Below are 15,439 nucleotides of genomic sequence, written 5' to 3'. Positions count from 1 at the left end.
TAAAATTTTATTAATGCTACACTAGTGTTTGTTGATTTGGAAATAAAGCCACTCATATGAATTTATACAGTCTAGAATAAAAGTAAACATCAAATCAATAGTTTCAATATGATGAAAGTGCTCTATTGATCTCTCTATTTACATAGCAACCCGACATTCAATTGATCACACAAATCCGAACGAGATACACGTACTCATAAACCGTACTCATTAATCATGATACATTATCATCATTATTTTTGTTTATTAGTATTGGTAGATTTAATTACAGTGATCATTCAAACGGCCAAGACTTGTATTATGTAACGCTTGAACGGCTTACTCACATAAAGGTGTTTAGAAAAATGTCTCTTCCTGTTAGGTTAAAGGTTTTATAAGTTTAATTGTATATGAAGAAGCACATATCTAACTCTGATTATAGTAGACCGATGATTCCACCGGGTATAAGTTAAGATATAGTAACTAGGTTAACATGAGCGAGTATAGTAATGTAATTTCCTTAACATTTCAAGCTAAGTGAAAAATAATTTGGTAAAAATTAATTTTGGATAATCATCAACGTATAAAGTTTTTTTGAGTGGTTGCTATAAGTTTACAACATCAACCCACGTACTTAAATAAAATAACACGTTTCAGTTGAAATTTAGTTATTGTACTTGGTAATTTTAAATGTAGAATGTATAGTATTTTTAAATTCATTATCTTTATATTTTTGTAGGAAAACAAAAACGTAGAAACACAAGTAATACAAACCTAACTAAGATTAAGTAATGACTTGAAATGCATAAAATGTATTTTTATTAAAGGGTTAAAGCAATGTCACTTGAATATGTATTAATCTAAAACAATGATTAGTTATAATCTGTAAACTGCTATAATTGTACACATGACCTAACTAAGAAAAGAATCTAATTAGCGAAAATCACACCAAAACTTACTTTAAAATTTTATTAATGCTACACTAGTGTTTGTTGATTTGGAAATAAAGCCACTCATAAGAATTTATACAGTCTAGAATAAAAGTAAACATGAAATCAATAGTTTCAACATGATGAAAGTGCTCTATCGATCTCTCTATTTATATAGCAACCCGACATTGAATTGATCACACAAATCCGAACGAGATACACGTACTCATAAACCGTACTCACTAATCATGATACATTATCATCATTATTTTTGTTTATTAGTATTGGTAGATTTAATTACAGTGATCATTCAAACGGCCAAGACTTGTATTATGTAACACTTGGCAGGCTTACTCACATAAAGGTGTTAAGAAAAATTACTCTTCCTGTTAGGTTGAAGGTTTTATAAGTTCAATTATATATATGAAGAAGCACATATCTAAATCAGATTATACTAGACCCATGTTTCCACCGGGTATAGGTTATGATATAGTAATTAGGCTAACATGAGCGAGTATAGTAATGTTAGCTGAAGTTTCAAAGATTTGCACCACGTCTAGTGCCGAATCTAATTGGCTTTTATAGGGATAAGAATGATAATATCAAAAAAAATATGATTAAGGGTATTGAGTGGAGATATAATTTCCTTAATATTTCAAGTTAAGTGAAAAATAATTTGGTAAAAATTAATTTTGGCTAATCATCAACGTATAAAGTTTTTTTGAGTGGTTGCTATAAGTTTACGACATCAACCCACGTACTTAAATAAAATAACACGTTTCAGTTGAAATTCAGGTACTGTACTTGGTAATTTTAAATGTGGAATGTATAGTATTTTTAAATTCCTTATCTTTATATTTTTGTGGGAAAAAAAAACGTAGAAACACAAGTAATACAAACCTAACTAAGATTAAGTAATGACTTGAAATGCATAAAATGTATTTTTATTAAAGGGTTAAAGCAATGTCACTTGAATATGTATTAATCTAAAACAATGATTAGTTATAATCTGTAAACTGCTATAATTGTACACATGACCTAACTAAGAAAAGAATCTAATTAGCGAAAATCACACCAAAACTTACTTTAAAATTTTATTAATGCTACACTAGTGTTTGTTGATTTGGAAATAAAGCCACTCATAAGAATTTATACAGTCTAGAATAAAGGTAAACATGAAATAAATAGTTTCAACATGATGAAAGTGCTCTATCGATCTCTCTATTTATATAGCAACCCGACATTGAATTGATCACACAAATCCGAACGAGATACACGTACTCATAAAATGTACTCAATAATCATGATACATTATCATCATTATTTTTGTTTATTAGTATTGGTAGATTTAATTATAGTGATCATTCAAACGGCCAAGACTTGTATTATGTAACACTTGGCAGGCTTACTCACATAAAGGTGTTAAGAAAAATGTCTCTTCCTGTTAGGTTGAAGGTTTTATAAGTTCAATTATATATATGAAGAAGCACATATCTAAATCAGATTATACTAGACCCATGTTTCCACCGGGTATAGGTTAAGATATAGTAATTAGGCTAACATGAGCGAGTATAGTAATGTTAGCTGAAGTTTCAAAGATTTGCACCACGTCTAGTGCCGAATCTAATTGGCTTTTATAGGGATAAGAATGATAATATCAAAAAAAATATGATTAAGGGTATTGAGTGGAGATATAATTTCCTTAATATTTCAAGTTAAGTGAAAAATAATTTGGTAAAAATTAATTTTGGCTAATCATCAACGTATAAAGTTTTTTTGAGTGGTTGCTATAAGTTTACAACATCAACCCACGAACTTAAATAAAATAACACGTTTCAGTTGAAATTTAGGTATTGTACTTGGTAATTTTAAATGTGGAATGTATAGTATTTTTAAATTCCTTATCTTTATATTTTTGTAGGAAAAAAAACGTAGAAACATAAGCAATACAAACGTAACTAAGATTAAGTAATGACTTGAACTGCATAAAAGGTATTTTTATTAAAGGGTTAAAGTAATGTCACAGGAATATGTATTAATCTAAAACAATGATTAGTTATAATCTGTAAACTGCTATAATTGTACAAATGACCTAACTAAGAAAAGAATCTAATTACCGAAAATCACATCAAAACTTACTTTAAAATTTATTAATGCTACACCTGTGTTTGTTGATTTGGAATTAAAGCCACTGTTTAGAAATTATACGGTCTAGAATAAAAGTAAGCATCAAATCTGCAGTTTCAATATGATGAAAGTAGTCCGTCGATCTCTCTATATATATAGCAACCTCACATTCTATTGATCACACAAATTCGAACGAGATACACGTACACATAAACCGTACTCACTAATCATGATACATTATCATCATTATTTTTGTTTATTAGTATTGGTGGATTTAATTACAGTGATCATTCAAAAGGCCAACACTTATATTTTCCTGTATTTCGTATTAGGTAACACTTGGCAGGCCTACTCACATAAAGGTGTTAAGAAAAATGTCTCTTCTTGTTAGGTTGAAGGTTTTATAAGTTCAATTGTATATGAAGTAGCACATATCTAAATCTGATTATATTTGATCGATGTTTCCACCGGGTATACGTTAAGATATAGTAATTAGGTTAACATGAGCAAGTATAGTAATGTAAGCTGAAGTTTCAATGATTTGCACCACGTCTAGTGCCGAATCTAATTGGCATTTATAAGGATAAGAATGATAATATCAATAAGAAGATGATTAAGTGTATTGAGTGGAGATATAATTTCCTTAATATTTCAAGTTAAGCGAAAAATAATTTGGTTAAAATTTATTTTGGCTATTCATCAACGTATAAAGTTTTTTTGAGCGGTTGCTATAAGTTTACAACATCAAACCATGTACTTAAATAAAATAACACGTTTCACTTGAATTTAAGGTATTGTACTCGGTAATTTTGAAAGTGGATGCTAGAGTATTTTTTAAATCCATTATCTTTATATTTTTGTAGGAAAAAAACATAGAAACACAAGTAATACAAACCTAACTAAGATTAAGTAATGACTTGAAATACATAAAATATATTTTTATTAAAGGGTTAAAGCAATGTCACAAGAATATGTATTAATCAAAAACAAAGATTCGTTAATTTGTAAACTGCTATAATTGTACACAAGAACGATCTAAGAAAAGAATCTAATTAGCGAAAATCACACCAAACTTACTTTAAAATTTTTTTAATGCTACACCTGTGTTTGTTGATTTGGAATTAAAGTTACTCCTTAGAAATTATACGGTCTAGAATAAAAGTAAGCATCAAATCAGCAATTTCAATATGATGAAAGTGCTCCATCGATCTCTCTATTTATATAGCAACCCGATATTCAATTGATTACACAAATCCGAACGAGATACACATAAACCGTACTCACTAATCATGACACATTATCATCATTATTTTTGTTTATTAGTATTGTTAGATTTAATTACAGTGATCATTCAAAAGGCCAAGACATATATATTACTATATTTCGTATTATGTAACACTTGGCAGGCCTACTCACATGAAGGTGTAAAGAAATATGACCCTTCCTGTTAGGTTGAATATTTTATAAGTTCAATTGTAAATAAAGAAGCACATATCTAAATCTGATTATATTAGACCGATGTTTCCACCTGGTATATGTTAAGATATAGTCATTAGGTTAACATGAGCGGGTATAGTAATGTAACTTGAAGTCTCAAAGATTTGCACGTGCTGAATTCAATTGGCTTTTATAGGGATAAGAATGATAATATCAATAAGAAGATGATTAAGTGTATTGAGTGGAGATATGATTTCGTTAATATATCAAGTTAAGCGAAAAATAATTTGGTTAAAATTATTTTCGTTAATCATCAACGTATTAAGTTTTTTGAGCGGCTGCTATAAGTTTACAACATCAAACCATGTACTTAAATAAAATAACACGTTTCACTTGAAATTTAGGTATTGTACTTCGTAATTTTGAAAGTGGAAGGTATAGTATTTCTAAATTCATTATCTTTATATTTTTGTTGAAAAAAAAAACGTAGAAACATAAGCAATACAAACCTAACAAAGATTAAGTAATGACTTGAAATGCATAAAATGTATTTTTATTAAAGGGTTAAAGCAATGTCACAAGAATATGTATTAATCTAAAACAAAGATTTGTTAATCTGTAAACGGCTATAATTGTACACAAGAACGATCTAAGAAAAGAGTCTAATTAGCAAAAATCACACCAAACTTACTTTAAAATTTTATTAATGCTACACCTGTGTTTGTTGATTTGGAATTAAAGCTGCTCTTTGGAAATTATACGGTCTAGAATAAAAGTAAACATCAAATCAGCAGTTTCAGTATCATGAAGGTGCTCCATCAATCTCTCTATTTATATAGCAACCCGACTTTCAATTGATCACAAAAATCCGAACGAGATACACGTACACATAAACCGTACTCACTAATCATGACACATTATCATTATTATTTTTGTTTATTAGTATTGTTAGATTTAATTATAGTGATCATTCAAAAGGCCAAGACATATATTTTCCTATATTTCGTATTATGTAACACTTGGCAGGACTACTCACATGAAGGTGTAAAGAAATATGACTCTTCCTGTTAGGTTGAATATTTTATAAGTTCAATTGTATATAAAGAAGCACATATCTAAATCTGATTATATTAGACCGATGTTTCCACTGGGTATAGGTTAAGATATAGTCATTAGGTTAACATGAGCGGGTATAGTAATGTAACCTGAAGTTTCAAAGATTTGCACGTGCTGAATTCAATTGGCTTTTATAGGGATAAGAATGATAATATCAATAAGAAGATGATTAAGTGTATTGAGTGGAGATATGATTTTGTTAATATTTCAAGTTAAGCGAAAAATAATTTGGTTAAAATTATTTTCGGTAATCATCAACGTATAAAGTTTTTTTGAGCGGCTGCTATAAGTTTACAACATCAAACCATGTACTTAAATAAAATAACACGTTTCATTTGAAATTTAGGTATTGTACTTGGTAATTTTGAAAGTGGAAGGTATAGTATTTTTAAATTCATTATCTTTATATTTTTGTTGGAAAACAAAACGTAGAAACACAAGTAATACAAACCTAACTAAGATTAAGTAATGACTTGAAATACATAAAATATATTTTTATTAAAGGGTTAAAGCAATGTCACTAGAATATGTATTAATCTAAAACAAAGATTAGTTATAATCTGTAAACTTCTATAATTGTATACATGACCGAGCTAAGAAAATAATTTGAATAACGAAAATCACACCAAAACTAACTTTAAAATTTTATTAATGCTACACTAGTGTTTGTTGATTTGGAATTAAAGCCACTATTTAGAAATTATACGGTCTAGAATAAAAGTAAACATCAAATCAGCAGTTTCAATATCATGAAGGTGCTCCATCGATCTCTCTATTTATATAGCAACCCGACATTCAATTGATCACAACAATCCGAACGAGATACACGTACACATAAAATTTACTCACTAATCATGACACATTATCATCATTATTTTTGTTTATTAGTATTGGTAAATTTAATTAAAGTGATCATTCAAAATGCCAAGACATATATTTTCCTGTATTTCGTATTATGTAACACATGGCAGGCCTACTCGCATGAAGGTGTAAAAAAATGCCTCTTCCTGTTAGGTTGAAGATTTTATAAGTTCAATTGTATATGAAGATGCACATATCTAAATCTGATTATTATTATTAGACCGGTGTTTCCACCGGGTAGAGGTTAAGATATAGTAATTAGGTTAACATGAGCGGGTATAGTAATGTAATCTGAAGTATCAAATATTTGCACCACGTCTAGTGTCGAAACTAATTGACTTTTATAGGGATAAGAATGTTAATATCAATAAGAAGATGATTAAGTGTATTGAGTGGATATATGATTTCCTTAACATTTCAAGTTAAGTGAAAATTAATTTGGTTAAAATTATTTTCGCTAATCATCAACGTATAAAGTTTTTTTGAGCGGCTGCTATAAGTTTATGTTGGTGCATAATGTCAGTAGTTCATAGTCTAGTGTCTGTAATCCAGTCTGTAATGTTAATTGTGTTTTGTTTATGTTTAAGCGAAGTTACTGACAAGTTCGCTTATCAGGCGAACTTGTTAGTCAAGCGAAGTTAGCAACAACTTCGCCTGAACATATCAGGCGAAGTTGTCGTGTATTTATACACTAGGTCACGGCTTGTTTAGAGTTGTTGAAGGTAATCATATACAGACGTGTGTGAGTCGAGAGACGTGAGAACCAGAGAGTATTGAGTCTGTATTCAGTGATTATATCACGTGTTTCGGAAGTCAACTACTGGAGGATGTCAGTTTCTAGGAGGCAGATTAGTGTCCTGGCAATGCAAGAAGCAGACATCAGTCGCCATTTCAACATGTGAGCAGAATACATGGCAGCATCCAACTGCTGCTCCCAGGTTCTGTGGATTCAACAACAGTTACGCGACTATGGTCTGAATTTCTCACTTACTCCAATTTGTATTGATAACACTGCTGCGATCTCAGTAACTAATAATCCCGTAAAGCACAGTAAAACTAAACATATTGACATACGTCATCATTTTATACGGAATTGTGCTGAGAAGAAACTGATTGTGCTTGAAAAGGTGGATACGCTTGATAATTTCGCTGATTTATATACCAAAGCGTTTGACAAATCAAGATTTCAAAACCTTGTTGAGTTGAATGGGATGATCAATCCCGAGTAACCATGCTTTTTGTGCATATAAAAAAAAAAATGTCACTATCGCTTAAAATTATGTCGGTTACCTCAGTTTGAAGGACATATCCTCGGATATGTTGGTCCTCATTTTCTACTTGTAGAGTATGAGGGTTGCCATTAACCAGATGACTGAAAGTGACCGGGGCAATTATGATGTCTTTTTATTCTTTCGCTGAAAATTAGTCGATCATACTTAGTTAGAAGTACACATACTTGTATGTGGTCGGTCCAGCTAATCCATTGGATTCGCAGGATAACCGTTTACCTGAAGACTTTGAACTGATCGGGGCGTTTGAAGTCAAAATTTTTTTTTAGGGAAATGAAATTATTTTTCAAGTCTACTACTTCGTAAGAAGTTCTGTTACTATGTTTTAACAGAAAATTGATCCAACCTTGGAAAATGATAGATTTACTGATTCTGTGTGCTTAACTAGTTAAGTTATTGGCTCAAAAGGCTTTAGAACAGTCATTGTATGTCATGGTAGCTTTTTATGGTGCGTAAAAGTAGATGTGATACAAACTAAATCTACTCGATTTTACGTGGAAACTCCTTAAGAGTTTTGCATGTCTTCATATATATCTTTCCGAATGATAGGCAGAAAAGCGATTACCCAGTCATACACGAGCCCGTAAGTGTTATGATTCCCGTAAAGATAGTGTGTGAAGAAACTGCAGTGATCCAGATTCGGGACTTGCAGTTGTTTACTACTCTGAAGTCTATGTAAATGTTTATCGTAAAATAAAAAAAATAAAAAAAAAATAAAAAAAAAATAAAAACCTTATGAGTTATTGAAACATTCTAGAGCTGACAATGTCAAGACTTCTCAATCATGGAGTAAGAAAGAGAACGAGAAGCAAATGAAAAGTACTTACAAACTTAATCAGACACTATGGGTTGAAGTCAATTCGGGGTGACTTGGGGAAAGCCAAATACGCTTTGAGAATAGATAGGAGGCATCATAATCTCTGAGTTGTTGCCCACTTAATTTTTGAGCTTAATTGAACTTAACTCGTATCACAGAAACGATGAAAACCATCTTAAGTTATTTACCTGCTTACAACCTGTTTCTTTATGTCATAATACAGCTAAACACGGATCTATGTGACAGTCACGTAGTTAGTATGATTCCTGTTCGGATCTTTTCTAAAACGTAGTAGTCCCTGTCGAGACTGAAATTTGATCCCTTGTACTTTAATTTTTAAAAGTTTTTCGTACTTAGGTAGTTTATGATTTTATAACTGGTTACTTGGACTTGATCGTGTCATTTAATTCTTAAAGGGAAGTTTTTAAAACTTAATTGCAAAATGTTCAAACTATAGGGGTTTATTTTGTAAAATCGGCGAACTTGTGAATAACTTCGCCCTAGGCGAAGTTATCCACAATTTCGCCTGTGTAACTCCGCCCCTATATAAAGAATACTTAAGGTCAAACAGTTCATTATTTTCTGAAATTCGGCGAACTTATTCTCTCGATTAATCCAGCGAACTTGTCAGTTTTCCAGTGAACTTATCGTTTTTTTCGATCCTTGTGCTTATTTTTCCAGTTTCCTTTTCGATTTCAAGGTGTGTGTTGTCATTATATCGTATAATCCTTGTTCTCCGATGTTAATCAGTGGTCGTTTCGACCCGGTTATGGACCTCGGACCGTCGGACCGTTCAATCGGATTTTTCAAAAATTGTTTTACGTGGTTCTAATCAGTTTGATCGTCTAAATAACCTTAAAATCATGTGTTTCGGACCCCTCAATCGTCAAACTAACCATGAAACATCAGATTTCCGAGTTTGAATATTCTTACTGTCGCCGATTCATATTCAGGCGAACTTATAGGTTAAGCGAAGTTATCCGTAACTTCGCCTGATAATGAATTATGCAATAGTATATGAGGCGATGTTGTGGTTAGGCGAAGTTATCATTAACTTCGCCTGGACCTTTTACTTAAAAGTTAATAGACGAAGTTACAGTTGAAGCGAAGTTGTTTACCAACTTCGCCCCACCTTTAACTTCGCCTATACAGAATAATCACAACTTCGCTCATGGTAACAGGCGAACTTGTGGTTTGCCTTGACGGTCATCTAACTTGATCTGTTTGTTGCAGATATGGCTGCAGTAGCAGGTGCTGGAGGTGCTGGAGGAGATGATGGAGGAGATAATGAGAGACAATTCTTTCCGGGTCATAACATGTATATCACACTTGACCCAGACGCGAGTGGAGTAGATGATTTCCGCGAAATCATCACATTCCTGCTACGCTCGCGGATATTCCACGCCATTACGACAACTCTGCCGATTTCCTTGCCCAACATTGAGGATTTCTGGCAGACGGTGGAATATGACTGCCGCGTCGACCCCCCGGTGATGCGTGCAACGGTAAATGGTCAGGATGTTCAGTTCTCGTCTGAACAAATCCGGGTGGCTTTGCAATTCGGAGAGGAGACGAGGGACGACCCGACAGAGTTTGTTGCTCCGTTCCGTGATGGAGCATTTCTACGAATGGGATATTCTGGTCCCTTGGGGGATACACAAAGAAGGAAAGGTTTCTTGCTCGATCAGTGGCGCTTCCTCATGCACGTAATGATTGTCTGCATGTCAGGGAGGAAGGCGGGCACTGACGGGATGGGCGCGACCTTGCAGTCGGCGATGACTGCTCTGACTTATAACAAGCGTTATAGCTTGAGTCATATGGTCTTCTATGAGATTGATCGACAGCGAAGGGCGATGGGGTGTGAGAGATTCATCATGTATCCAAGATTTCTCCAAATGATCTTGAATCATGTTGCTCCCACGTTGCCTCAATGTCGCCCTATCAGATACGTGGAGAGTGTGAACAAGCGTATCTTTGCTCAATGTAGAACTTCGAGTGCTAGAAGCAAGCCTGAACTGCGTCCTAGGCATACTCCACTGTTTGGGTATTTAATCAACCCGGAGTATGTTCCTGCTAATGGGGACGAGTTTAGAGATCCTCAAACACAACAGGCGGGAGCACCTCAAGATGTACCTGCTGCGCCTGTTGTGACAGCTGAAGAAGAGGTAGACCTTGACGCTGCTTTTGGCGGCCAAGGATTTTTTGACATGGACCGAGTTGATCTTCAAAAAAATATACAGGTCTCGGTTCCACAGAGTACGGGAGTAAATGTTACTAGAGCAGCTACGACGGTGGATGACTCAGATTTTGATGATGTAATGGATGAGGCAAGACGTATGATGGTGACTCAAGAGAGGACGTATGGGAAGAGAAAGAGGGCAGATTACAACAGTGAGTCAGAAGAAGAAGAAGACATTCATAAGTTGATCAGACGTTCAAGAAGGGACAGGACAGGTGCAGGTAGGGGAGCTGGTGAGAGCTCTAGAGTCATACGTTTCGCTCCGCCCGCACTGTCCGGTATGTCAATTGTCCCTACACCATTACATGTCACAAGGCCAAGCGCCACAGACGTTCCCGTGGTGGCTACATCATCATCTGTTGGCCTCCCATCCATCACACTCCAGCTGACGACTCCAGATATTGTATCGTTGCCGCCTCCAACGCTTACTCCGTCGGAGGTTGTTGCACAGGTTATTGAGTCGACAGTGGTTCACACTGCAGGGTTGTCGGTCACGATACCACCTGCGGTTACGTCCACAGCTACTTCTGATGTCCCGGTTTCATTCGAAATTCCTCCTCAGTATACTCAAGACATATCTCACATGAGGTTCGATTTCGATGCAACCCTATCAGACTCGGAAAGAATAGCTGCACTAGAGCGGGTCGTGGCAGAGCAATCTAGGATATATCTTATCTAGACCCAGGCTATTCAGCGCCTAGTAGCAGAAAATCAACTACAGTCATCCCTCCTGGTTGAACATGAAAAAATTATTGATGCTATGAAGGAGTTCTTGGCATCTCAGGGGGAGACGAGCTGTAAAGGCGACGAGCTCAGGACAAAGAAGAAGAATGACAGAGACGATGATCCCAATGCATCGAAAGGTGCAGGTAGTGAGTTGCCAAGAACTACTCAAGCTCTTGGGACAACCACAGCTCAGGGGGAGTCTGCAGGTGCAGCTGGCGGTTCTGGTGGTGATGAGGTGGTGATGGTAGATGACGAGGAGATGGGAGATGATGTGATCGATGCCTTGAAGGAGTTGGAAGATGATATGTTAGATGTTGATGATGTGTGTGATGATGATGTGCTGCCATTAGAAGAAATTGAGAAGATTGGTGCACAGATAGTGATAGAAGATGATGTTGAAGAAGGTGAAATTGTAGAGGAGAATGTTGAACACGAGCTTCCAACCGTTGAGAAGTCGAATGTATGTGAAGATACAGTAGTTGATGATACAGAATGGGAGGAGCAGCCTAGATGGAAGGAAGGCTATGCTCATTGGTTTATCAAAATGAAGAAGCCAGTGGTACCTACAATGTTCAAGAAAAGTTATAATATTAAAGGGTACGCTGAGTCAAAGAAAGGCATTATCTGTTGGTTATATGATGAACAGCTAAAAGTGTTCGTGGTGAAAAGATATGATGGGATCCAATACTTTAAGAGGACGTTGAGATCTCTAAATACCTTACCTGAGTGTGAGGTAAAGGATTTGGCTAGACTGGGGTTGATTAATAGAAGTGATGATAATATGGCCAGAGTTATTGGGAAGATAGTATGAAAAGAAAGTATTAAAGAGAAAAAGTTTGAGTTGTTAAAACCACAGAAAGGGAAATTAGTTGAAGATACTGAAAGAGGAATGAGAGCAGATGGCAAACCTTGGATGGTGATGAAATATAAGCCGATTCGGTGTTTGAAAGAGGTTCCAATGAAGACTATGCCTCAAGATGTGCTGAAAGATCTGAAATGGTGGTATGTGGATTGCCAGACTGCTGAAGCCGTGATGGAAGACGAAGACGAACAAGAAGTGCTAAGAGTGTATTATCCGATGCATCTTGTTAATTTATCTAAAGCTGATCTGCAGGTGTTAAACGAGAAGAAGATATTCTATATTCCTGCTTGGAAAGGCGAAGCGAGGAAATATCAGCGAGTAGTCACGGTCTGTGTAAGAGAGGGAGTGCATGCATGAAGATTACAAGACAAGTGCTTAAAGATAAAGATATGAAGCTACTGCCAAGGGGGAGTCTGTTGGTGCATAATGTCAGTAGTTCATAGTCTAGTGTCTGTAATCCAGTCTGTAATGTTAATTGTGTTTTGTTTATATTTAAGCGAAGTTACTGACAAGTTCGCTTATCAGGCGAACTTGTTAGTCAAGCGAAGTTAGCAACAACTTTGCCTGAACATATCAGGCGAAGTTGTTGTGTATTTATACGCTAGGTCACGGCTTGTTTAGAGTTGTTGAAGGTAATCATATACAGACGTGTGTGAGTCGAGAGACGTGAGAACCAGAGAGTATTGAGTCTGTATTCAGTGATTATATCACGTGTTTCGGTTATAATATAACGTGTGTTCGTTTATTCGTATCGTGTGTTTGTTTGATTCGTGTTCTACGCTCGTAACAACCTAGGCAGGGATTCCGCACCTGTGTAGATCGAGATATCCCGTGCAGATCCATCCAGGGAACCTACAGTTTACAACATCAAACCATGTGCTTAAAATAAAATTACACGTTTCCCTTGAAATTTAGGTATTGTACTTGGTAATTTTGAAAGTGGAACGTATAGTATTTTTAAATTCATTATCTTTATATTTTTGTTGGAAAAAAAAACGTAGAAACGTAAGCAATACAAACATAACTAAGATTAAGTAATAAATTGAAATGCTTAAAATGTATTTTTATCAAAGGGTTAAAGCAATGTCACAAGAATATGTATTAATCTAAAACAAAGATTCGTTAATCTGTAAACTGCTATAATTGTACACAAGAACGATCTAAGAAAAGAATCTAATTAGCGAAAATCACACCAAACTTACTTTAAAATTTTATTAATGCTACACCTGTGTTTGTTGATTTGGAATTAAAGCTACTCTTTAGAAATTATACGGTCTAGAATAAAAGTAAGCATCAAATCAGCAATTTCAATATGATGAAAATGCTCCATCGATCTCTCTATTTATATAGCAACCCGATATTCAATTGATTACACAAATCCGAACGAGATACATATAAACCGTACTCATTAATCATGACACATTATCATCATTATTTTTGTTTATTAGTATTGTTAGATTTAATTACAGTGATCATTCAAAAGGCCAAGACATATATTTTACTATATTTCGTATTATGTAACACTTGGCAGGCCTACTCACATGAAGGTGTAAAGAAATATGACCCATCCTGTTAGGTTGAATATTTTATAAGTTCAATTGTAAATAAAGAAGCACATATCTAAATCTGATTATATTAGACCGATGTTTCCACCGGGTATATGTTAAGATATAGTAATTAGGTTAACATGAGCGGGTATAGTAATGTAACTTGAAGTCTCAAAGATTTGCACGTGCTGAATTCAATTGGCTTTTATAGGGATAATAATGATAATATCAATAAGAAGATGATTAAGTGTATTGAGTGGAGATATGATTTCGTTAATATATCAAGTTAAGCGAAAAATAATTTGGTTAAAATTATTTTCGTTAATCATCAACGTATAAAGTTTTTTGAGCGGCTGCTATAAGTTTACAACATCAAACCATGTACTTAAATAAAATAACACGTTTCACTTGAAATTTAGGTATTGTACTTCGTAATTTTGAAAGTGGAAGGTATAGTATTTCTAAATTCATTATCTTTATATTTTTGTTGAAAAAAAACGTAGAAACATAAGCAATACAAACCTAACAAAGATTAAGTAATGACTTGAAATGCATAAAATGTATTTTTATTAAAGGGTTAAAGCAATGTCACAAGAATATGTATTAATCTAAAACAAAGATTTGTTAATCTGTAAACTGCTATAATTGTACACAAGAACGATCTAAGAAAAGAATCTAATTAGCGAAAATCACACCAAACTTACTTTAAAATTTTATTAATGCTACACCTGTGTTTGTTGATTTGGAATTAAAGCTGCTCTTTGGAAATTATACGGTCTAGAATAAAAGTAAACATCAAATCAGCAGTTTCAGTATCATGAAAGTGCTCCATCGATCTCTCTATTTATATAGCAACCCGACTTTCAATTGATCACAAAAATCCGAACGAGATACACGTACACATAAACCGTACTCACTAATCATGACACATTATCATTATTATTTTTGTTTATTAGTATTGTTAGATTTAATTATAGTGATCATTCAAAAGGCCAAGACATATATTTTCCTATATTTCGTATTATGTAACACTTGGCAGAACTACTCACATGAAGGTGTAAAGAAATATGACTCTTCCTGTTAGGTTGAATATTTTATAAGTTCAATTGTATATAAAGAAGCACATATCTAAATCTGATTATATTAGACCGATGTTTCCACCTGGTATAGGTTAAGATATAGTCATTAGGTTAACATGAGCGGGTATAGTAATGTAACCTGAAGTTTCAAAGATTTGCACGTGCTGAATTAAATTGGCTTTTATAGGGATAAGAATGATAATATCAATAAGAAGATGATTAAGTGTATTGAGTGGAGATATGATTTTGTTAATATTTCAAGGTAAGCGAAAAATAATTTGGTTAAAATTATTTTCGGTAATCATCAACGTATAAAGTTTTTTTGAGCGGCTGCTATAAGTTTACAACATCAAACCACGTACTTAAATAAAATAACACGTTTCATTTGAAATTTAGGTATTGTACTTGGTAATTTTGAAAGTGGAAGGTAT

The sequence above is a fragment of the Bidens hawaiensis genome, unplaced genomic scaffold (genome assembly GCF_021521415.1).
Source record: "Bidens hawaiensis isolate Kalapana, Puna unplaced genomic scaffold, B.hawaiensis_p1.1 tig00000888_1, whole genome shotgun sequence".
NCBI lineage: Eukaryota > Viridiplantae > Streptophyta > Magnoliopsida > Asterales > Asteraceae > Bidens > Bidens hawaiensis.
Note: the sequence above shows the minus strand (reverse complement) of the source record.